Here is a 26,884-nt window from a genome sequence, read left to right on the forward strand (position 1 = left end):
AACCTACAATATAATAAAGTTTTTGGGAATACTATAAGAAATGATGTTTTAAAATTTTTTTATTCATATAACCAAAATTTAATTTCTTTGTTAGCAAATCTTAATTCTAAAGTTGCAATTACTTCGGATGTTTGGACATCCATATTTAATATTAGTTATATTTGTGTTACCGACCATTTCATTGATGAAAATTGGCTTTTGAATAAAAGAATTTTAAGTTTTACTAGGCTTGAATGGCTACATAGTGGTCCATAGAAGTTTTGATAATGCCAGCAATAATGATTCTGCAATAAATATTTTAAAATCTCAATTAAGACCATGCTTAAATGGTAAATTATTTCATATTAGATGTGCATGTCATATCTTAAACTTATGTATTCAAGATGCCTTGAATATTATTTTTACTTATATTTCAAAAGTTAGAAATTGTATTATATATATAAAAAGTTCAGGGGGCAAAAAAATAAGAATTTAAATATTTATGTCAAAATCATGGTTTAAAATATAAACATTTTATATTAAATGTAAAGCATAGGTGGAATTCTACCTATGCTATGTTAGAAAGTTGTATATCTCATAAACAAATTCTTTTTTATTTTTATAATTTAAAAATGCCTAATGATATGATATTTGAGGAAGACTGGGAAATGGCAATCTGTATAAGAGATTTTTTAAAACATTTTTATGATGCAACAAATGAATTATCTGGAATTTATTATCCAACTAGTTGTAATTTACCTTATCAATTAATGGTAATTAGTGATTGTTTTGCAAAATATAGAAATAATCCACAATTTCAATATATTGTTAAAATTATGGAAAATAAATTTAAAAAATATTGGGAGAACATTTCTCCCCTTTATTTTTTAGCTACAATATTAGACCCTAGAATTAGGAAAGATGGTTTAGATACTTTACTTGAATCATATTGTGAAAATATGAATATTGATATAGGAAATAAAAAAGAAGAAATTAATAATTTATTATTTGAAATGTACAGTTTGTATGAATCTAAAGTTTGTATCAAAATTAATATTCCTACAACTTGTTCATAATCTTCTTCTACTTTTAACCTTGATCCCAATAGTAGAAGAGAAAAACTTTTTATTTAATAAGTAGAAGGCAAAAATCTACTAGTTCTACAACAAGTTTGATATTTTAGCCCGGTGGAGTGAACATTCGAAAAATTATCCAGTTCTCGCCGCCATGGCACGTGATCTACTAACCACTCTGATGTCTACAGTTCCATCGGAGTCTTGTTTTAGTGTAGGTACCATAGTACTAGATGACAAAAGAAGTTGCATGAACGATGAGAGCATAGAAATGTGCATCTGCTTCAAGGATTGACTAGATGCAGAAGATAGATTACAAGACAAGATAGATGACGAAAATCATGAATGATGATTCATGAATTTGACTACTTGTATAGAATTTTTTATTTTTTCAAATTATTGTAAATTTTTTTTAATTTTATTTAATTTATTTGATATATATTTTTAATTTTTTAACAATGTAATTTTGTATTTTCAATTTGTAACCATATTGTATTTTTTATATTTTATTAATTTATTCCATTTTCATATTTCATTCATCCAAGTATGCAATGATCCAATCATTATATTTGTAATTTGTACCATTCAAATTTAAATGAAATAAGATTCCTATTTTCTTCCAATTTGTTATTCTATCATTCTTATTTCAATTTGGTTAAGTTTTTTTTTTCATTTATGTGTTAGATAACTTAGATTTCTCATTTCTTAATTTTTTAAATAGTTCCCAATTCCCAAAGTTCAAATGAAAGTTAAATATTTTAGTTTTACAATTTTACTTAGAAAAAAAATCAAAATTTTCAAAAGAAACAAAAAAAAACAGTACAGCCTGGTTCGGCCCAGGCCCAAGGCCCGCCCTGTGGCCCAGCCTAGTATGGCCCAATCCCACGGCACGGCCTACAGCCCAGCCCGACCCAGGCCCGCAGCATGGCACGGGCCCACTTGGGCCTGGGCCGTGGGCCGTGTTGGGCCGACTCCCAAAATTTCCACCGAGGAGGACGACACAACCCGTAACGGCCTGCAAGCCAACACAACACGGCCCGCCTTTAGTGTGGACCACCCACGGGCCGGCCCAGAACGACCCACTTTACACTTATAACACAATACCAAATACAAGAAGTTGGTGATATTTTGTAACATAGCCTAAAATAGCACATTTTTGCCATAGCGCGTTTCAAAATCATGTGGCACATCTTTGCCTAGACTCCCTTGGGAATAGAGTGCAGGTTGAGTCTTCAGCTGGACTTTCTGAGGACCCGAGGCCTAAAGATGGAAATCCTTGCTATCCGTTAGCTATTCGGAATAGCGTGTAGACTGTAGAGGTCCTAGAGGAGGAATGAATTTTGGGAAGCTGATTGGAGTGTCGTTTACAAATGGTCAGGATGATACTCAAGTTCGTGACTAGTTTAGAGCTATTGCAGCTTCGGCCATGATGCCCGGTTCATTTCGCAAGCTTACACTAGAAGCTCTAGTACAAATTAAGTTTGATGCAGATTGAGATAGTTTATTTTCGAACTGTCACCATTGAGGTCTTGATTTTCTCCTAGGTTGTAGAAAAATCCATATATCTTATAGTAGCCAAACCTTATGATAGAAGAGGTTGTAGTATTAGAGGAAGAGGTAGACTCTCTACCATTATGTCACGGGGGTAGTTCTACAGTGGAAGAAACCCGTGCAGCGTCCAGGCCAAGGTAGGCCAGGACAAGACTTTGTGTGCTGCAAGGCTAGGAGTTGCCCGATGAGATGGCTCCACCGAGGTCAGTAGCACTGGATCATGACCTCAAGTCGCATGGCCGGGGCACTCGATTGGCTTTGGATGGTCCATGGGAGGTGCCGCTTATGTGCTAAAGGGGGAAGGCCATGATGTGAGGCGACTGTACGCCGAAGAGGTGACTGACCACCGATGTGAGGGGTCTCCTGTATGCTGATGATGTGGGCACCTGTGTGCCAATGATGATAGGCAACCGCTAGGCCGAAACACACCCGTGCGCTAGGGGCAATGGGGTAGCTCACTTAGCTTGGGCAAGGGTCATGCTTGAGCCAGGCCCACATGCCAAGCCTCCTTGAGTGTCGGCAGCGCAATGCCGGTCCATGCACTGTCCCCATGAGCATGTGTTCACCCATGAGGAACCCTGGTAGCCATGCTAGCCATTAACCAGGGCCACCCCGCAAGGGAAGTTGGTCTAGGAGTGCCAAGGTTAGGCACCCAAGGAGGTCGACCACCCCTCCTCAAATAGTACATTAAGTTTTTGGTGATCTGCTTGAAGATAACATCAATTCTCTCAAAAATCTTACAGGCGAAAATGATGGTGATGTCCCTTAACGTAAGCCTGCCAAGCGTAGGCAAGGCTAAGCTTGTGTCAGACCGTAACAGGCTCCCCCACTCAATCCATTGTCGACTCGACAATGGGTCTTCTTATGAATGGGCGTTTGTGTCCCGTGTCATCCACTTGTTTGCCAGTTCCAAGGCTCGTCTGGCCAACCTGGGTCTCGCCTATATTGGTGTCCATTTATGGGAACGAAACCATTTCACCATGCCGACCTGCCTGGACTTTACCCTCTGTGTTGAGGTTACTCAAACCGTGCAATGGCTATGCCGTTGAATTGTGTGAGAAGGGCCCTCGAAGAAATTGGATGTGTGTGCTTCACAGAGGTCCGCCCCATGTATCATCTTTACCTCGAGGCTTGACCGTCTTCTTGGTAGCTTTTCGGTGGTGCTACCGAACACGCTGATAGGTCTACTACTGCTGTTGGTGATGTGTGCTGGGTGTACCCTTTCACCATGCTGGCCTGCGGTCTTCACCTCGCCGTGTGCGAGTTACTCAAACCTAGTCATGGCTTATACTCTCTTGGCCCTCGAAACTACACTTCACCTCGCCGGTTCGGGCTACATCTTCGCTTTGAGGGCAACTTTTACCCATGATGTTGCCGAACATGCACTCGCCTTGTGATGAGCGGTTGTTGCTGCAAGTGTTCCGCCTTGTTGATGAACTAAGCATGTCCTTCGATGCATTGCCGGTGTAGGGCCGCCATGATCCAATGGCTAGTGTACCCACATTCCTATCATTCCAATATTAAGGCTTCAACCGATGACCCAATCTGCACAAAACTGCCACTTCAACGGTATTCCTTGACCAACCGTCGGCACCAACCAATTTCGGACTGCTGTTCCCGCCTTAGTAGTGCCTCAGACAAAGCTACGAAAAAATGGCTCATATGCCATGAAACCAAGATGTAGGCGCACCGCCCACAACTCACTAAAATGAACAACAACTGATGTCCGTGAGGAAGCATGGCACTCCCCCACTCAAACCGCCACAATATGCCTTCCATGAAAAGGCTCACGCGTCTGCCCCCGCATGAGCACAACAACCAATGCGTCTGCCCCCACAAGGGAAACTGTTTTGGGGTCATTGGAATGGGGACATGAAGAATGGTCTCTTGCCAGGCCTGATATGCACTGCTGCTTGAAACCGAGTGGAAGTGCCTAGGGACCGCACCCCACGATGTGCTGCTTGTCGAGATTACCGCTTCAACTGGCTTTGGGCTAATCTTCTTGACACCAACTGCGACAACAATTGGCTAACTGGCTTTGGGCTAATCTTCTTGACACCAACTGCGACAACAATTGGCTAGCTCGCTCTGATACCAACTGTCACGGGGGTAGTTCTACAGTGGAAGAAACCCGTACGGCGTCCAGGCCAAGGTAGGCCAGGACAAGCCTTTGTGTGTTGCAAGGCTAGGAGTTGCCCGATGAGATGGCTCCACCAAGGTCAGTAGCACTGGATCATGACCTCAAGTCGCATGGCCAGGGCACTTGGCTGGCTCTGGCCGGTCCATGGGAGGCGCCGCTTACGTGCTAAAGGGGGAAGGCCATGATGTGAGGCGGCTATGCGCCAAAGAGGTGACTGGGCACTGATGTGAGGGGTCTCCTATATGCCGATGATGTGGGCACCTGTGTGCCAATGATGATAGGCAACTGCTGGGCCGGAACACACCCGTGCGCTAGGGGAAACGGGGTAGCTCACTCAGCTTGGGCAAGGGGCTGGTGTGGTGAAGGGTCATGCTTGAGCCAGGCCCACATGCCAAGCCTCCCTTGAGTGTCGGCAGTGCAGTGCCGATCCATGCACTGTCCCCATGAGCATGTGTGTGCTCATGAGGAACCCTGGTAGCCATGCTAGCCATTAACTAGGGCCGCCTCGCAAGGGAAGTTGGTCTAGGAGTGCCATGGTTAGGCACCCAAGGAGGTCGACCACCCCCTCCTCAAAGAGTACATTAAGCTTTTGGTGGTCTGCCTGAAGATAACATCAATTCTCCCAAAAATCTTACAGGCGAAAATGACAGTGATGTCCCTTAACGTAAGCCTGCCAAGTGTAGGCAAGACTAAGTTTGTGTCAAACCGTAACAATTAGGTAGTTAGGCTTGGTTGTTTATTTTCTTATTGGATTCACTCACAGTTGCTCCTCTTCTTCTGGTTTGATTGTAGGGAGGTCTTGTAAAGGGTTTTGTTTGATTCTTGTTCCTGAGTTGAAGCTTGTTTGTGGTTTGCTTGATTTATAGGATTCAGTCTCTTGGTGGGATGAGTCTAGGCCTTTTTTTTCTTTTTCTTTTTTTGAATAGATTAGATATAAATTCTTTAAATACTGGAGTCAAGGTTCAAGTAACTAGCCAGCCACCCCTACAAAGTTTTGTAATGCATTAATAATCAGTACTCACTTTTTGAAAAATGCTTGTTTCCCAAAACCATTTTCACTTGCAGACAAAATAATGTAAAACAACAATCCTATAACTCAGAACCACAAGGAAAGTGAATGATTCATTCGGAAAATACTATTCAATATGAAAACAATTGTGTATAAACTTAATTATTGCTTTCGCTTAACTTAAATGAACTTGTATAACTCAGAAACACATACCAATAAGATGAAGAGATGAAAATTGTTCAAAACTTCAAATACCTTAATCGATGCTGCTTTGTTTTGATGCTTACAGGGATGATATTGGTGGTCAACCTAAAAGGGGAAAACAAAAGAAGAAGAAGAAGAAGGAAGAGGAGAAGGAAGAGGATATATACATCTTTTGTGTGCAGCTTGAGAAGAAGAAGAAGAAGAAGAAGAAGAAGAAGAAGAAGAAGAAGAAGACGACGACGAAGAGAGAGATAGAATTTACCTTGGTTCGAGCTGTTTGGATCGAACTTAGCTTTAGGACTTCAACAGATCGAGCTCATCATTACCCTCGATACCTCAGCATAGAGAGAGGGACGAGGGTTTACCTTGTACAAGAGAGAGAGAGAGAGAGAGAGAGAGGGACGAGGGTTTAGTGAGTTCAAGTCGAGAGCTCGAACGAAAAAAGAAAGAATTAGTAGGATGTTATGCCCCAAATTTTTGCCGAGACCCAAATTTCATTCTGGGAAGAATGAATTCTACGACAATAAATGAATATCCAAACACCTATATCTCATTCATTCTTGCTCATTCTTTTCTAGAATCGGCAAGAATTAAAAGAATGAGGCCACTGGCAATGAACCAAACATGGCCTTAAGTTCTAGCCATACCCAGCCTTAGGGGGTGTTCGATGTCGTGAATGTAATGTGGATGGGACCGTTTTGGTTCCACCCACAAAAGAGTGGGGTGTTCAGTTTCGTGTGGACATGCCACACCTCAATTTATCAACAACAACATTTTACCATGGATGGGCCACACCATGGTGTGGACAATTTGTGGGAAGGATTTAGTGTAATGCACTGGCCCAACCACCCTCATTTTTGTTAATCTTTTAGCATATTTTCATTTATAATTAAATTTATTTTAAATTATTTATTGCTGAAGATAATATTATATTGATTTTTTTAAACATTGAACCATTTTTAATTATTTTTATCACTGCTTTTTATTCATCAAAATGGTTTTATATTGTTATATAAATTCAAATTATATACATTTTATCTCTTAATAATTGACATAACGACAAATGCATTTATTTTATATTTATTAATAATTATGTATTGGTATTTTATTTTATCTATTATTATTTCAAATTATTTTTGGATTAAATTATGATTTGTTTTTCATTCATGATCAACCATGCATCTCACAAATTGTATGTGAGATGTATGTAATCAACAGGTGTGGTGTGGACCAATCTAGTCCACACTGGTCTACACCACACTTGTAGAACACCAATGTGGGTGTGGACCAATGGTATGGTGTGAATTGGTCCACACCCACTAGTTTCTCATCCACATTATAGAACACCCCCTTAATCGGCTTTTTTATTACAATGGCTTGTCTCATGACTTCTAGCCCAATGAGTCACATATACAACTCTCTATGGGCTTGGTGTAATTGCATCTGGATCTCTTCCCAACAAAAAAAAAAAACGTTCCAATATAATTTATGTCCACACATCTCATACATGATGGATCTTAGTGGTGAGATGTGTGGACACAGATCATATTGGTTGGAATGTATTGAAATTTGGCCTTATAGTAGTGTAAGAAATTAATGCTTTAGTTTGGGGGGCTAGGTCTTTTTATCCAAAAATGGTGCACTATATCAATGTGAATGCTATGTACAATCACATTAATAAAGATTCTCCAAATACAACATCGATGTTTTTGTTTCCATTTGTTTCTAAAATTGCTATGTCAGCAAAGAAAAAAAGGAAAAGGTGTTCTTGAACTGTGTTTTTGTTTTGAGAAGGAAAAACAAGTTGGTGTTGTTTAAAAAAAAATCATGAAAACAAGTTTTATAGTATAGAGATTATATAATTTAGAGAACATGATATTAAATAATGAAAACATGTTCTTTAAACTAGAAATCTGAGAACATATTTGAAAACAAAAAGCATTTATATAACCAAGAACATATTTTCCATTTTCTTAAGAAGTAATTTCTATTCAAAATATCTGGTTTTGTGAGGACCGGAGGAAACAAGGTTATATAAAAGTAGTAGTATAATCAATTTATCATACACATACGAAATAGATTAAAGAACACTTCAAATTATTTAGATGCCTAAATAGAAAATCAAAGTTATTGAATAACAGCGACAGAAAATTACAAGCGTGAGATAAGTTATAAATAATACTGATGGTTTGTTTATCCATGCCGCAATTAATGGGCCATCCTGTTACAGTCATGAGCCCAGAATGTTACGACTGGCCCATATTTGGGTTGGACCTGGAGGCCAAGCGCAGTAGGTTGGAGTGGGCCGCAGGCCCTCAGCCTAATCCGTCGGCATGAGTGGGGAATGAATGACCAATTAAAGAGTAAAGACAGACCAAATCATACTCTCATGGTCCCGTATTCGGCATTTCCCATGTAAGAACTAAGAACAGCTGGACTAGAGATTTTCACATCGGAGCGAATAGCAACATTTTTAATTTTCTTTTTCTTTTTGAACCGATACCAAACAGCGATTATGATACAGCACCAGGACAAAGAGAAAAAGGACCACCCATCATCATCCTCATATTGTTGGACTCCACTGTCCATACTCCAAACCTTCATTGACACGGTAATCTTATTCTTCTAATCCTTACGACACGGGAAATTTTCTCCTTCTTTCTTCTTCTTCAGTCCCACATGGCCACATACATTGGACCGCTCTTTACATTGAATAAATCGGAAAGCCCATTTCCACGAAATAACCTGGTCCAAAGCATTAAGTCATTCAATTAATCCAGCCACTTCTCATTTGATCAAGTTCCAGCTATTGGGTTCTGTATATTTACTAGAAAATGTGTACGTCTGTTGCATGTGAGAACTTCAATAATAGCTAAATATGATAATTTCAATATGCTTATGTAAAACCATTATAAAATGATATAATTAAGTAATTAAAGGATGGTGTGTTTGTGAATTTAAATTATGTATTTTCATTTTGATTGTTAATAAAATACTACTTATTTAAGAAGTCTATCTTTGTTTAATATGATAAATGTATGATATTAGATGATTGCATAATTTTTTTTTTGTATTTTCTATATGTTTTGTTTTTATCAATTTTTAGAGTTTTTATTACATAATTATGACATCATTTATTGACCATTTGACTTGAAAGAAAAACGATTTCATTTTTGGACAGCCTTAAATTTTCTCTTCCATTTTCATAATTTATTTATAAAAATAATTATTGTTTTTATCACACTTATCTTTGTTTAATATGATAAATTTATAATATTTGAGATATGTTAATTTTTCTATAAGTTTCTTATTTTTTTATTTCTATGTATTTTAGTAGTTATTATTTAATTATGACATCATTACTTTACCCATTTTATCCAAGTAGTTGAATCATTAGGGGTGCAAAATGGATCAAATCATGATCTGATTTGAATTCGAATACGATCGGATTTGAATCATTATCCACTACCCCCATGATGACGCGCTCGTCATAAAGATGAAGATCAATGACTTTGAAGTCAGGCGCGTCCTCGTCGACTCATGCAACTCAGCAGACATCCTCTTCAAAGCAGACTTCGACCAACTTCAACTCCAAGAGAGCGACCTGAAGCCCGCGAACACTCCCCTGGTAGGCTTTAGCGGAGAGGAAGTCAAGCCCCTAGGAAGGATTACAGTACCTGTGGAAGTCGGCACTTGGCCTAGCATAGTGAGGCTCAACCACGATTTCTTAGTGGTTGCAACCCCCTCCCCATATAATGCCATAGTAGGTTGACCGATTACCCATGCCTTACGAGCTGTGGTCTCCACTTACTACTTGGCCATGAAGTTCCCCACGGACTTCGGAATCGAGATAGCGCGAGGTGACCAACTTGAGTCTCGCAAATGCTACGTCGCCGCCCTCAAAGGGAAAGCCAAGGTGGCCGACGACCTCGAGCTGGAGTGACCTACGGAGCAGAGCGAAGAGCGAGCTACGCCCACAGAAGAGACCGTCTCCATCCCGACATCGACAGAGGACCCAACCCAGACACTTCAGATCAACGCTTCCATTGAGAAGCCTCTGTGATCTAAACTGATACTCTTCTTACATGAAAACTTAGATGTTTTTGCATCGTCCACGGCAGAAATGCCCGGCATAGATCCCAACATTATAACTCATAAGCTTAATACTGATCCTGTAGTTAGGCCCGTTAGACAGAAGAAACGCAACCTAGCCCCAAAGCGATGGAGGACAGTCGACGAGGAGGTCGGGAAGCTCATTGCATCCAATTTTATCAGGGAAGTCCATTACCCGACCTGGGTGGCCAACTCCGTTCTGGTAAAAAAGGCTAACGGTAAATGGCGCATGTGCGTCGACTACAATGGCCTAAACCAAGCTTGCCTAAAGGACTGCTTCCCACTTCCTAGGATCGACCGTCTGGTGGACGCGACCTTGGGGCACGAGTTGCTTAGCTTTCTAGACGCCTATTCGGGCTACAACCAGATCAGGATGGACTCGACTGATGAAGAAAAGACTGCCTTCATAACCGAGCTTGGCCTGTATTGCTACAAGGTCATGCCCTTTGGGCTAAAAAATGCCGGGGCGACCTTTCAAAGACTTGTAAATAAGTTGTTTGAGCCATTGATTGGCCGAAAAATAGAGTGTTGTGTAGACGACATGGTCGTCAAAACCCAGTTTTCACGTGATTTAATACAAGATTTGCATTTAGTTTTTGAAATACTGCGTAGATTTAACATGAAATTGAACCCGAATAAGTGTGCCTTTGGTGTCACCTCAGGTAAGTTTCAGGATACATCGTTAACCGCGGCATTGAGGCTAACTTGGATAAAATAAAGGCCATCCTAAACATGAGACCACCCCGAAAAATGAAGGAGGTTCAGAGGCTGAATGGCCAAATAGCTGCTTTGAGCCGCTTCATGTCCAAGTCGGCAAACCACTGCCTACCTTTCTTTAAAGCGATTAAAAGCAAAGGGTTTGAATGGACCCAAGATTGCCAGCTTACGTTCGATGAGCTCAAAAAGTACCTCGCTAGCATGCCAGTCTTAACCCGGCTCGAGGAGGGCGATGTTTTAGAGTTGTACCTCTCGGCAAGTGACGAAGTGGTCAGCTCGGTACTAATAAAAGAGGTAGATCGGGTCCAACGACCTATCTACTATGTTAGTAAGGTGTTGCAGGGAGCATAGACGAGATATCCGGAGATAGAAAAGCTGGCCTACGCACTGGTTATTGCAGCCCGAAAGCTCCATCCGTACTTCCAAGCTCATATTGTTGCCGTCCTCACCAACAAACCTCTGAGGCAAGGTCTGCTCAAGCATGAGGTCTCTGGTTGACTGACGAAGTGGGCCATTGAGCTCAGCGAGTATGACCTCCAATATATGCCGCGAACTGCTATCAAGGCCCAAGACTTAGCAGACTTCGTCGCGGAATGCACTTTCAGCTCCGAAGTTCCTAGGCCGGTTGAGCACGAGGCCCCCAGTTCGGGCGAGGTCGAAGCTCCCAGGCCAGTTGAGTCCGGGCACCGTGAGGTAGCAACTAGTGCGGCATCTCTCCTAGTTAGGCTTAGTGCGAACTGGGATGAGGAGCCCTGGATCCTTCACGTAGATGGCTCCTCGAACCAACAGGGCAGCGGAGCTGGAATCGTTTTGCACGGCCCAAGTGGCACAAAACTCGAGTATGTACTACGCTTCAAGTTTGCGACATCCAATAATGAAGTAGTGTACGAAGCGTTAATAGCTGGGCTGGCTCTAGCCAAAGAAGTGAAAGCCAATCATATCGTCATCTGCAGCGATTCCTAGCTCATGGTCAATCAAGTCACAGGCGAATACGAAGCTCGCAAACCGACTATGATTGCCTACTTAGCCAAAGTAAGAGAGGCTCTGCTCAACTTCTAGTCGCATTTTATCAGGCAAGTCCCGAGGTCAGAGAACGCTGAGGCCGACGACGCCCTGTCCCGGTTAGCCAACACCAATGATAATACCATGAGAACCATGTACATAGAGAACTTGCCTCGGCCTAGCATTCTCGGGGGGGGGGGGGGGGGGGGGGGGGGCAGAGGAGGTCGCTCATGCCGTTCAAACAAAGCCGAGCTGGATTGACCCGCTTGCGAGCTTCCTGCTACACGAGACCCTCCTTACAGATTGCAATGCTGCCAGAAGGGTAGAGCGTTAGGCAGCCAAATACATCATGATAGACAAACGGCTGTACCGGAGATCCTACACGCTCCCCTACCTGCGCTGCTTGCGACCTTCCGAAGCCGAGCTCGTGCTCCGCGACACTCATGAGGGCCTGTGCGTCGGACAATTGGGGGGCAGGGCCCTTGCCCAAAAAGCGCTACGACAGGGGTACTACTGGCCAACAATGAAAACATATGCTATTGAGCTCATCAGAAAGTGTGACAAGTGCCAAAAGCATGCCAATATCCACCAACCCGTGGCCTTTCGCACAATGGGGCATCGATATACTCGGACTATTTCCACCAGTGACAGGCTAGAGGAAATTCTTAGTGGTAGCAGTGGATTATTTCACCAAGTGGGTGGAAGCTGAATCTCTCGTAACAATCACAGCTCGAAACGTACAAAACTTCTTTTGGAAAAATATAGTGTGCCGCTTCGGGTTACCTTGGGTACTGATTTTTGATAACGGTAAGTAGTTTGAAGACATTAAATTCCAGAACTGGTGCCAAGACATGGGGATCCGACAGATCTTCACTTCAGTCGCACACTCCCAAGCAAACGGTCAAGCAGAAGTCACGAACAAAACTATCCTCCGTGGACTAAAGGCACGGTTAGACCAAGCTAAAGGACTATGCGCAGACGAGCTACCCAGTGTTCTATGGGCTTATCGAACCACAATGAAGACTGCCACAGGAGAGATGTTATGGTCACACCATCCGGCAAGGCACCGCGGCGCAGTCATAGGCAGCAGCCCGCACAACAGTGTGCACCGCCTGGTAGCACTGTAGCATGCACCGCCGATAGCGCGCAGCACGCATCGCAAGGCAGCAGCGCACACCGCACGCACCATGCACACGCCCGGCACCGCACGGTAGCAGCACCATGGCGCGCAGCACACACCGCCAGGCAGCAGCGCGCACCACACACCACACGCACTGCACGCCAGCACGCACCGCGCACACACACGGCACCGCACGGCAGCGACACCATGGCGCAGCACGCACTGCCAGGCAGCAGCACGGTAGTAGCACCATGAGGCGCGTGCATGGCAGCGACACCCTGAGGCGTGCGCACTCACTGCACAGCAGCAGCACTGCGCGCACGCACCACGCGGCAGTGGCACTATGAGCCGCGCGTACGCACCCAGCAGCAGCAGTAGAGTGGGGCCCACACGACAGCTCATGAGGGTGGGCCCACCCTTATCTGGACACATCAAGCCAACTCGCTGCCAGCTTACCTTATTCTTATCTTATCCCTTATCCCTTAGCTTTATCTTAATCTCATCTTTATCTTATCTTAAGTAAGAGTGAGTTACCAATAGGAGTAGGTAATTAGGAGTTTGAGTTCAAGTTGGAGTTTGAGTTTAATTAGGAATTTCCTTCTGTAAGCTCCTATTTAAGGAGCCACGAATTGAAATAAAGCATTCAGTTTTCCAGCCAAGAAAAGAGTGAGGAGAGTTTGGGTGGTCTCTTGGACAAATCACCCATTCAGTTCCGCAATAGGGTCTGCACGCAAGGGAAGACGCAAGGGAAAGCAGTGCCTTCGCAACGTGGGCCGACCCGTGACGTGATCCTACGTGTGGGACCATAACAATTGGTATCAGAGCCAAACGTCATGGGCGATATGGAGAAGTTGTCTTCCAAGGTCCACGAACTGGAACACCAACTTGCAGAAACCAGCATGGAGGTTCGTGAAGTCAGGGAAGACGTCCGGGAGATGCGACGCCTGCTGGAAGCATTCCTCTCCAATAAAGAAATGAGTCCGGAGGGAATCGCCAACACAAACAGACGCTGTCCGGACTGGGCAGAGGCATGCAACGAACAACAGATCGCTGCCCCTACAGCCGTAGTTAATTCCAAGGATCAGCGCACGGAGGATGAAACGGTAAAGTCTCCTCTTTTGGCCAGCCGTAGTTACTTAACCACCTAGAAGATGGGTAAGTGATACCTAAGAAAATTAAACTTTCCATATACCCCACATGAATTTGAATCTAAAAAAAATAATTTTTTTTTAATTAATGGAAACCAAAATTCCATTGATAACCAACTTTCCCCTCTCAAAATCTAAAAAGCGAACGAACCCCTAGCTTTAGGGTTGCAAATGTCATGCATCCATTTATCCTGACTTTGAAATTGCATTTAATCTAATATAAAGAATATTATATTTTCCCATAACTTTTCCTGATGGCAAGTGAGAGAATCAGGAATAGTGCAATATGGAAATCAATAGGCCTGCTTTGTGACTTGTGAGTCTGGTTAGAATCAGTTGAACTTAGAATAAGAAAGCAGAAGTTGCAAGTTGGTTATCAATTGCTTGGCATGCACATGTTGCGTGCTTTCACGCCTAAGAGGATTGCTAAGCATATGGGGTAATAGTCAATCAGCGTGTATTTGAATCTTGTTGGTCATGTTTGGGTCCCACATGAACATGATGCCCTGGCCTGGACGACCCATGGCACCGTACTCAGAGACGGGTTTGGCAAATTTGTATACTAGCTAGCTAGTCATGCGTTAATTGTTGTTATGTGATCGAAGTCAATATAGTGAATCTCTCACCATCTAGTAGGTCGTTATGCTATACAAGCTTAGCTACGACCATTCCCTTAAAACTAATGTACCCAACTAAGAAATTCTGACCGTTGAAGCATGATCAAAGTGACCCATCTTACAAACCTGTTCGATCAGACCATTTGTCAATCCGTTTCATGGTTCGGATGGTTTAATGAGAGAGTTGGGGCCCTTAATTGATGAAGCTTGAGTGCAGCTGGGCCTGGCCTGAAGAAGATAAAGATGCAGTCATCGTCTGGGTTTCACGGGCAGCAAAAATTGACCACACTCCAGAGTCCCGACCATAGTACCATAAACAACAAATAGCTCCTGACTTTATACGTATGCAGAATCCTAACCCAACCCATAACTAGGTTGGCTCCTTTACACAATCTCACCCACATAACAACAGTCTTGCCTTTGTCACCCACTCGCCCACTCTCCACTCTCCACTCCATTATATGCATGGTCTATCATCTATGACAATTGACATCAATTATATATATATAATTTTACATATCAACATCGTCATCTATCTATCTATATAGGTTTTAATTTGTGAAGTAGATAAAAAGAAAGTGAACAACGTAATTCTGCTAAACAACATTAAGAAAAGCGATGGAGCTGGTCCAACAAGTAAGTAAGCCTGTTTGTAGTAAATCCTCAACGAATAAAAAAATTAAAAATCAATCTATATATTCTTTTCTGGGATTACTCCATCACCCGAATTAAATTAAAGAAAGAAAATACAAATCCAACGCAATCGATCTGCGATAATGAAAGGAATTGAATGTGGGGGCAAGAATACGACTCCCACGCAGAAAAGTGGATTCTTATTAACAGGAGGACCACAGATATCACGTCCTAGGTCAGAATCACAGGCTCAAGACCCAAGTAGGTTTGGCTTTCTCTGAATGTTCACAATAATAAGTGCGTCATAAAAAGTGAAAAGCCAAAGAATAAAATCAAAACCAAGGTATTCTTACTGGGTCTTATCCTCTAATATCGATTTTAGAGGTGGAGAACGTCTGTCTCATCCTTTCCGTTTTCCATCCCCTGTCCCCACCACATGAACATTGACATAGACATAGTTCGAGTCCAGTCTACTTTTAAGTCTGATTTAACTGCACTCACTCCGGGAAAAAGAAACATTGGTACAAGCTTGGAGTTTGGACCACCACGGCACACAGACAATATATTCAGTTTCAGCCTATCTAGGTGCGTCACTTCTCTTCCCAAGATTTAAACCCAGATTCCTCTCGATCCAAATAAATGAGAATTACCGCCATCTTTTTATACCTAGTCTGGATCAAATCAATTGCTTATTGCTGCTGCACGTACGGTTTATCATCTTCCATCCCTTGCCATACTTTTCCTGTTTTCCAAGGTTTTCGATATCAGCCAGCGGCATTAAAACTAAAAATAAAGTCTAACAAGTGGTCAAAACCGACCATTAGTTAGAAACCGTCAAGTGATTGGGCAAAGTTATCAATTGACTAGCTGATTTGGTTATGATGAGTTATGACCTCACATGCTTCTAACGAGCTGATCTGAAATCAATTCATAACATGTATAAACAATACGAGGCCAAACTGATTACAACATTAATGTCAATGCATTCTATGTACGCCTAGTGCATATAATATGTCAATTGAGAATATGGCAAATGGACTGAGCTCCGACCTGTTGGTTCTTGAATAAAGGGCCCTCTCCTATAAATAGGTGAATCCCCCATTCATTTAGACAATGGTACTATGAACAAGGCACATTGGATATCTCGTCACACATGGAATTCACTAATTCTCCCAACAAGCTCTTCAGCTCATCATATGTACGAACTGAACTCTTCAATCCATTCATACAAGCTCCCAAAGGGCCCTCTACAGTTCATTTTATTTTTTCTGACTTAACCGTTGAAATCCATGCCCCCTGGAATCACCCAAAGCCGTAATGAGCCGATATGACATCTTATTCCGGCAACTTTCCATTATTGCCCTTGTGATCAATTTTCATCCTCATCGATTCACAAAGACACATATAATAATTTAATGTCCAAATAGAAATGAAGCCTTCGGCCTCTCTTTGCTGGGTAGTAGCACAACTTCCTGCGCCGATCATCCCCATCCACAGTCGGTCCAGGGGCACCGTGATGCGGAATTCTACAGAAGAACGAACATAAGGGTAAACGAGAGATGAGAGAGAACCCGGTGGTCAAAGGTATAAACGTGGAGTGGTGCGAAGGAGTTAAAAAGCACGTGCAGCGGGGAAGCATAGCAAGGTGCAGGCTGGCCCCGGCAATGTTGCCTGGTTGACCGGGGACAAGAGGGACGAAGGGGCATGGCTCGTGGGGCGCACTGTCGCACCCCGCCCGCACGCGTGTGTGCGTCACTACAAAACGACACCACCGGCTCTTTCCTTCTTCCCCCGGATCCCCCGACCCAAAAGGGCAAAAGGTCCTACTCCCATGTGACAGATTCTCCGGCCCGGCCGCGTGCCCGTGTAGGTTTCGGTGACGGATATTATCAGTGAAGTAGGCCGTTCGTTCAGTGGGTCCCATACAACCAACGGAGAAACCCTTATATAATCATCATCGCGCCAAAAGAGTCCTCCGACTCACGACTCACGAGGGATAGAGGAAAATTGAAAAAAGGGTCAATTACTTAGACGACACCCCGATAGTTTCGCTCAATTACTGAAACACCCCTTTTCGTTTGCATTTTATTAAGACACCTCAGCCTCACCATTTATATTTCCGTATGGAAATTGTCACATGAACAAACAGCACATAATAAGATCCATCAAAGACAATCATGAATCATTAATTTATCCATAGAATTAAAATAATTAATTGAAAATATAACAATATTATTTTTAGCTTTGAGCAAGAAATAAAAACAACGGGAAGAGATGACGAAAATGTCTACCAAAACGAGCTCATTTGGTTATTTACATAGGAGTATGAGGTAACTTTAATATTCTTTTTCTTTCTTTTGTAATTTCTTTAATCTCTCTTTATAGTACTGGATTTATTACTTTTAGTAACGAGTATTCATTCTAGAACCTGATTTGATGATGAACAAACACTGGTTATTGTCATGTATTCTGGGGTAGAATGGATGGAGGAGTTCTATAACAGATTGGGTGCTGAGCTTTACAAATTGAACCAGTTCAACAAAATTATAATGCTCAGTTTGGAAAAGAGTACAAATGCAAATATGTATAGTATAAATACATACAAAATATAAAGTCTTATACTCTACGTATTTATATTTGTATTCCTTTCAAATTCAGCCTAAAGAGTGAATTTATAAAGAGAAACTGAGAGGCGGAGAAACAAATAGCTTCCAATTCTTCTTGGGTTGAAGCAAGTAACTAATGAACTTCATCGGAAGAATTTCAAATCAAAATTGGACCTCGTAGCACTTCCTCTCCAACTTTGGTATGTCTGAAGTTCACGTTATTCAGATTTTTTTTCTTGCTCTCCACCTTTGTTTCAATATATTCATCATCACCATTAATTAGCTATATTTAGTGAAGAAATTGATTAACTAAGCTAATGTTTTATAGTACACAGAGATCCATACTGAATTTGAAGAGATATTGTAATTACAACTGATGACATGATCATTCCTGGAGAAAAATAGCAAGATTTAATGGTAGATAAAGGTATCATTGAGGATCGATATTCCGGCGACATCTCCGACAAGAGCAATCATGGGTTAAGTCGATGCTTTAGTTATGGGCAAAATCGGTATTTTGGTTCTTTCTTTTCTTTTTAGTTTCTATTCAATTAGTCAAACTGATGTTAATTGTCAAGGTTAGAAATGTCATTTTATTCTTTTATTTAAGAAATTCAATAATAAGTAAAACGCTTGCAAATAGACCTGTTCATCACGGACTGGGTTTTGCCTCTACATTAAATAGAATATACTTAGACCCTAACCTGGTCCGACCATTAGGCCTAAGTCTTGAGTCCAAATTTGACCAGAAATTTGGAAAAAAGATTTTTTTTTCTTGTTTTATTCAATTAAAAATTATTTTATTTATATTTAAAGACCTCAAAACCTAAAAATATAATGAAAATTTTCACTATTACTTAAAAAAATAAAAAAATATTATATATATTCTTATTTTTATTATATAATATATTATTAAATTAAACTCGGATTCGGAGTTAAGCCGAACTTTTTTGAAAAAGTTCAAAACCAGACCGATAAAAATCGGGCCCGATGTTTTAGATCCAAGCCCAAGGACTTGAAATCCTATCCAAGCCCGATTTTGATCGGGCCAGGCCGGGGCCAGCACGTCAGGCTACCCGGCCATGAACGTCTCCTTGCAAATTACAATTTACAAGGGACTTATAAGTAAAATATAAACGAAAAGGAGTATTTTAGTAATTGAGTGAAATTACAGGGGTGACCAAAAGTAAATGACCCAAAAAAGAAAGAAACAAATTAAAGCCTGAGCACCAATAATGTAGACGGTGGACATAAGGGGCCCACACATTCTGGTGATCCTCATTGACCTTTGACCGCCACCACCGTAGTAAAATCAAGTCATTCAGATTTCGGACCTAAATATATTTATGAAATTAATTAATGATGATAATGTGGTCAGTACTGGATCAGCCCGGGCAGGTAGAAGGTTTTCCATTTTAATTTTTGATTGACGTAAACGTGACTACTGACTAGGATTTTAGGCCTAAGTGGGGCCGGAGGAACAGGATACATTTGCGATTTGTGGCTTTGACCAGAGATGAACTCGGGTTAGAGTTTGAGTAACGCTTAGCACTCAACAATGGTCGACACACGTGTAGGGAGTCAGATAAGGGCAGTGCTCTTCTACGACAGTTGGTATGTCTCGTGTTCCTCCACTTCCATCGTATAAAGAGAAGAGAAAGCTGGACTGCTGGAGTGAAAGCAAAGGGGAGAGAGAGAGAAATAGCGTTAGCAGTGGGCATTCAGAGGAAGGCAGAAATAGAAGAGGAGGTGTCCTGTTAAAGTGAGTTGTCCTTTAGAATGTTTCAAGATTAAGGAGAGAGAAAAGGAGAGAACAAGTAAACAATTACACCAGAACAGAAGGAAACAGGAGAATGCCAGGGAGCCTGGAGCCGTTGGACGTAGCGGTACAGATCCCATACCATTTCAGATGTCCGATTTCGCTGGAGTTGATGCGGGATCCTGTCACGGTATGCACCGGTCAGACCTACGACCGGGCCAGTATCGAGTCATGGGTCGCAACCGGCAACACCACCTGTCCCGTCACCCGCGCTCCACTCTCCGACTTCATTCTCATCCCCAACCACACTCTCCGCCGTCTCATCCAGGACTGGTGCGTCGCTAACCGATCTCTTGGCGTTGAGCGCATCCCCACCCCTAAACAACCCGCCGATCCTGCTCTCGTTCGCGACCTACTCGTCCAAGCCTCTTCCAATTCCACCCCTCCCCACTCACGCCTCTCCGCCCTCCGCCGTCTCAGGGGACTCGCTAAGGACTCCGACAAGAACCGCTCCCTCATCTCCACGCACAACGTCCCGGAAGTTCTCCTTCCCATCGTCTTCGCCGGCCCGGAGAGCAACGAAAATGACGAGCTGACTCACGAGTCGCTCGCACTCCTGGTCATGTTCCCGCTCGACGAGGCACACTGCGAGTTCGTGGCTTCCGAAACGGATCGAGTCGCTTTCCTCTCTTTCCTCCTCTCCCACTCTTGTATCGAGGTCCGAGTCAACGCAGCTGCGCTCATTGAGATGGTGGTAGCGGGTACTCGATCTTTGGAGAACCGGATCCTAATTGGCAATGCCGACGGGGTATTGGAAGGGATAACGAGGATACTGAACCACCCGTTAGCATACCCGAGAGCGCTCAAGGTCGGGATTAAGGCCTTGTTCGCATTGTGCCTGGTGAAACAGAACCGTCACATGGCAGTGTCGGCAGGAGCGGTGGAGGCACTGATTGACAAGTTGGCTGATTTCGAGAAATGCGACGCAGAACGAGCTCTGGCGACCGTGGAATTGCTATGCCGGATCCCAGCGGGTCGCTCAGCGTTCGCGGAGCACGCGCTAACGGTGCCTCTCCTAGTGAAGATTATCCTCAAGATATCGGACCGGGCGACGGAGTACGCAACCGGTGCACTTGTCTCGCTCTGCTCCGCGTCAGAGCAGTTACAGAGAGATGCGGTAGCGGCAGGAGTCGTAACGCAGCTGTTGCTGTTAGTGCAGAGCGATTGCACAGAGCGAGCGAAGCGCAAAGCTCAGCTATTGCTTAAGCTTTTGCGGGACTCGTGGCCCGAAGATTCAATTGCCAATTCTGACGATTTTGCTTGCAGTGATGTTGCCCCATTTTGATTCTTGTTTTTGTTTTCCCATCTTCAATTCGACCGACTTCTTTATAATTCTATCTGGTTGCCAAAAAAAAAAAAAAAAGGAAAAAGAAGAAACCGATGATCATGATCTACAGTTGGGTATATAAAACATCTGTATGTAACTAGGAATCTCATTGTATGTAAGAAACATATGTTTAGAACTAGAAAATCCAGGGAGAAGATCTCAGAAAAGAAAAGGAAGGAGCAAGAGAGGAAGTTGTGATTGTAATTTTGATAGAACTACTATATAATTAATTAATTAATGACTGAACTAGATACCACCCTTGACGAATTGACGAAATCAATATGATTAGTTAGTATGTGCGTGTGTGGTGTGAAAGAGAGAGTGTCGAGTAGTTTTGTTTGATCAGCGGCGTCTTAAAGTGGAGCGAAAGTGATCCCATTTTGCAGAGTTCTGAGACATTTTGTTCTTGCAATTATTTTATTTGTTTGCTTTGAGGAGGGAAGGTTAGAGGCATTTTTTCTGATGTGGGGTATTTATGTATGTACACATGGAAGTTGTTGTAGGTTGACGAAACGAACATAAATAAAGACTGTTAACTGTAACACTGCAAGTGCATAGGGCCATGGGCTGATAACGAATCATACTCAGAGAAAGCTTCATTGTAGTTCTACAACGGCAGAATATATAAGAACCCTAAATTTTACAGCAAAAGTCTAGCGTGCTTGTACTCAACACTAAGACTGTAAAGCGGTCCCCAATCCTCTAAACTCAGTTCCCACAATAGAGGAATAAAGATAAAAGCGATCGAAAGTAAATATAGACCGAAGATGCAGAGAGAGGAAAGTAAGAAAGAAGAGAAGAGGTTGGTTTGGACCGTTTGGTGCTGTGTCTCTCGTTTGTTGTCAGTCACATGTTTAAGGAATAGAATGTGGAGAGAGAGAGAGGAGGTGTCAGTCTGCAAGTTGTATGGATTGGAATGAATGTCCCAAGGGGATCACATCAAATCACATGGTCTGGTCTCTTTGTAGATGGACGCTGATTCACCAATCACATGCTTCCCATTTAATTAAATTAGGAAATTGAAAAAATTGGCAGTGGTCACACATTTGATATCTGCGGTCCTCTCTGGGTCTGGGTAGAATACAACCTCAATAATTTTGCGGTCTGCCAACAACTAGGTATTGTTAAAACTCCTACCTCAACTACTGCAGAGAAAGATTAAAAAAAAAGATAGGGACCATATATATATATATAGCAACCTAGTAAGCTAGTTAAAAGCAAAATTTCTCTACTTAATTTTGTTAACTTGATCAGGTGGCCGGTTCAAGGTTGTACCTAGAAAATTAGGCAATTTTGCAATTAATGGAAAAGAGTTGGCAAAGTTTCAATTCCATCGCCCTCCATTTTCCCTAACAGATAAATTATATTCAAGAGGCGTTCAATTTTAAAAGGAAATTAAAGAAAGCATAATGTAACTGATCGTATCGTATATATGGCACCATCATCACTCTCATTGGTGGGATATATAGCTCGTTGACAGAGAACAATATATATCATAAATCTTGCTGCTATTTCCATGGGAATTAACAACCACAAATTCCCTTGGTCACTTGATCTTGCTATATATTAGATTTTTAGAAGTTATTGGAGATTATGGGTGATTTGGCCCGATCTGATGAACTGAGGATACGTGGACATGACTTACCAGTTAGATGATGACTTAGTGCGTGCTTCCGATCATTTTGGCAGATTGATCACCTTGGGTGTCCCACTCACTTCGGATTGCTCCGAGGGTAGGGTATCTAGATTCTAGAAGTTCGTCAACTGTTTACGAGCCCTTCCGAATCATGCCATGCGACCATAGGTCTTATCTTCATCCCGCCTGATTCAGGTGGACACAATGAGGCTTATTAGTCGGCACATTATCCACCTTCCCAAGCAGAACGGATTCCTACTGCTCAGCTCAGGAATCTTGGAGAGGTTTCATGAGGCTCATGGCAGCCCAACTATATAAGAGCACTAGCCCCTTTGACCTATGTACGCGCGATTACTTGCTCACTAGCTTACTTGCATTCAAGCTTTCAACTCGTTATCAAAACATAGTGAAGGGATGAGAGATCCATCACATGGATGGCTGAACCTTGTAGGTAGGTTGGGCGAAATTTCAAAAATTTTTCTCTCTCCCATCTGGGAATCACATTCCCTGTTTTAGAAAAGCTGCATTTTTCAAGGATCAATCTTGAACCAAAAACCGAACCAGATCTGAACCAAAATAGTAGGAGAGGGATGTACCTGATATGAAGAAACAGTATCCTCCAATGAAGGTGTTCACGCCCAAAGAAGTCTCCAAAAACAGCTCCAACTGAAGATGACATAGTGTAGGGTGGAGCAGAATCAACAGTGTTCTTCCCAAGAACTGAATCCTTCAGCAAGAATTCGATGGAGGCAGTGAGCACAACTTCAGATCAGCCTTTCTCCAAAGACTGATATCAAGAACTATTCTTGATCGCTCCTACAAAACTGGAGATTGAACTGGCAGTAGGCGGCAACAGGAGGAGAACGCAGGGAGAAGATGGCGCAGTCACACTGTTGCTGTCTTCTCTCTGTGTAATATGAGATCTGATCTCTGGAATGGAGTATGAACTGAATGGTTCGCCCCCTCCTCCTTTTATAGACTTAAAGAGATCAGCTCCTAATCCCATTAGGAGTTTCCTGATTCAAATCCTTATTTGAATCTAGACTCTCTTTAAGTGATAAGGATAAATCCTTATCTTATTTGCAGATCAGATCAGCTCTCTCCTAATCTCATTAGGAGGTTTCTAGATCCAAATTCAGATCTGGACTCTCTGAGTGGATAGGGATAACTCCCTATCCTATCTGCTGATCCAATCCCAGATCCGCCCCTCTTTAATTAGTCCAATTAAACCAGTTCGAAATGGGCTTTAGGCCCAATAAGTCTTATGTGCTCAGTAACCTTCCAAACTGCTGCCCAGTTGGGCTTCTTTGTATGGCCTGGGACTCAAACATTGATTTACACATCAGCCACATAGGTTCAGCCTAGCCTCTGTTACAAGGCCTGTTCGAATTCACTGAAAAGACAGTGAACCCCCTAAAGCCCATCATATGGACTCTTAATGGGCCCAACACTTACACTAAGTGGTCCCTGGGCCAAATTACCTTATAAAAACCCAGGCACTGTGGGTAGATGCAAGATTAGCCCATCAGGTATTACCCTCAATGGTCTTACACTTAACCTCTCAGCCCATAATGATCAAACACTACCCGACAAGAGAGGACCTCTCCCTCGGCTGCAAGGAACAGTGATGCACTCTCTACTCACATGGATCCTGTGAATTAAAACCTTTTGCAAACATTTTGAAACTATAATATATATATATATATATATATATATATATATATATATATGTATATCCGTATATAAATATATTTTGCAAAACAAATTTCAACGATTGAAATCGGCTGCCGGCAGTCTTGGTTTCCATCAGAGATAGTGCATCCTCGATCATTACCTTTGTCTGACAAAGGGGCTGATCCTGTCACTATGATCACCCACTCAGATGAATTCTCGGACTGTCCCAACATACCCAGGTTTTGACCCCCTCTAAGGATCTCACAGATTGGCATATCAAAGATAGCCCAATCCGACACCTAGTGCAGTATTATAATCGAGTCTAGGGGTCAGGTGTAACTTTCCAGTTTTGCCCACTAATCACCAAGGTCCAGGGCAATACTGGAAATCTGGTCCGGTTCAGGGTTTCAAGTAAACCTACACTGCATGTACCTCGGGTCTCACCCTGGCAGCTGAGACAGGCCACCCCAACACTTGGCGGCACATCAGTGTCAGCCTTAGCAGGATAAATCTCCCCAGACTTATCCAACGGCTGTGAACATTCTAAACTAACACAAGTCTCATAAGTGTCCAGTTTAAGGGTATTACACAAAAACACACTACTATAACATGAATCAAATATGTACTTTATTCATTTACAATAAATGTCATAATGTACATCAATCTGATTAGAGCTAAGGGCATACACTGTCTAACATACAGTACAAAGCGAGGTGAGGTTCTGATGAAGATCAAGGATTCTTCTTATGTCAAGTGGCCACCTAGGCTGCGGGGAGATCCGACAACCGAAAACCCGAATGTCTATTACCACTTCCATCACGACATCGGGCACAGTGCTGAGAACTGCCAGAACCTCCGCGACAAGATTGAAGAGCTAATCCACCGTGGATACTTGAAGAAGTATATCCAAGATGAAGGCAGGGAGTTGGCAGACCACCAAGCCGACCAAAGGAGAGAAGCTCCAGAGACGAGCAAAAGGAACAACTAGCCACCTTGGCAACCACGACCACTTGAGAACAGACCGATCCGCGGGGTGATTAACATGATCACTGGTGGGTCAATAATTGTTGCAGGGTGCACTACAATAGCAAGAAAAAACACAATCCAGGAACTAGAGCATGAAGAAGAGAACCCACCGAAACGACCTCGTGTAAAAGAGCCCATGTACTTCATCGAGGACGATGCGCGTGGGATACAGTATCCGCGTGATGATGCCCTCGTCATCAAGCTTGTGATCAATAGCTTTGAGGTGAAGCGGGTCCTGGTAGATTCAGGGAGTTCGGCGGACATCATATTCCTAGAAGCCTTCGACAAGTTGCAGTTACAGTGAAGTGACATGAAACCGACAATATCACCCCTGGTAGGATTCAATGGTGATGTATTTAGGCCCCTCGACTGAGTGACAGTACTAGTCGCAACAGGAACATGGCCTAATTCAATGCGCTTCGAGCACACATTCCTAGTGGTCACAACTTTGTCCCCCTAGAATGCAATTATAGGTTGGCCCATTCTACATGCCCTGCGAACAGTAGTGTCCACCTATTATCTATTGATTAAATTCCCAATGAGCTGCGGAGTGGGGTAGTATGAGATGACCAGCTGGAATTGCGCAAGTGCTACGTGGAAACATTGAAAGGCAAGGCAAAGTTTGTAGAGGATGTCGAACTAGAGTCTCTACTCGAGCACATAGAGGAGAGACCTGCCCCTATGGAGGAAACAATCCATGTATCGGTCTCCGAAGCTGAGCCACGAAGATCCTCTAGACCGGTGCTCTACTAGGCGAACCTCTTCGATCGTAGCTAGTAAGTTTTCTACTCAGTAACTTTGATGTTTTTGCTCGGTCCGCGACAGAGATGCCCGGTATTGACCCTAGTATAATTACTCATAAACTTAATGTGGACCCCTCAGTCATTCTAGTTAGACAAAGAAAAAGAAACCTCGCCCCAGAGCATTGGAGGGTAGTTGACGAGGAGGTTGGGAACCTCCTCGCAGTAGACTTCGTTAAGGGGTTCCATTACCCGAGCTGGGAGGCCAACCCCGTGCTGGTGAAGAAGGCCAACGAAAAGTGGCGCATGTGCGTCAACTACACCAACCTCAACAGAGCCTTCCTGAAGGACTGCTTCCCACACCCTAGAATAGACCGCCTGGTAGACGTGACCTTGGGGAACGAGTTGTTGAGCTTCATGGACGCCTACTCCAGCTACAACCAAATTAGGATGGACGTAGCTGACCAAGACAAGACTACTTTTATAACCAAACTAGGACTGTACTGCTGTAAAGTGATGCCCTTCGGATTGAAAAACACTGGAGCAACTTTCCAACAACTTGTAAATAAAGTTTTTGAACCTCTGATTGGAAATAAAGTAGAGTGCTATGTTGATGACATGGTCGTGAAGACCCAGTTTTCAAACTCTTTAATTGACAATCTAAATTGTGTTTTTCAAATACTAAGAAAATTTAACATGAAGCTCAACCCGAACAAGTGTCTTTGGGGTCATGTCGGGCAAGTTCCTCGG

The 26,884-nt window shown here is 42.8% G+C and overlaps 1 pseudogene across 1 annotated transcript; it reads left to right on the forward strand.

The window, feature by feature from the left end:
• Positions 1-19,523: 19,523 nt before the first annotated feature.
• Positions 19,524-21,307, forward strand: LOC104601744 (U-box domain-containing protein 26 pseudogene; annotated as a pseudogene). The gene has a single exon (XR_016079844.1). The product of XR_016079844.1 is annotated as a U-box domain-containing protein 26 pseudogene (transcript).
• The last annotated feature ends 5,577 nt before the right edge of the window (positions 21,308-26,884 follow it).

Source organism: Nelumbo nucifera, chromosome 1 (genome assembly GCF_055504915.1).
Source record: "Nelumbo nucifera cultivar China Antique chromosome 1, China Antique-T2T, whole genome shotgun sequence".
In the NCBI taxonomy this organism is placed as follows: Eukaryota; Viridiplantae; Streptophyta; class Magnoliopsida; order Proteales; family Nelumbonaceae; genus Nelumbo; species Nelumbo nucifera.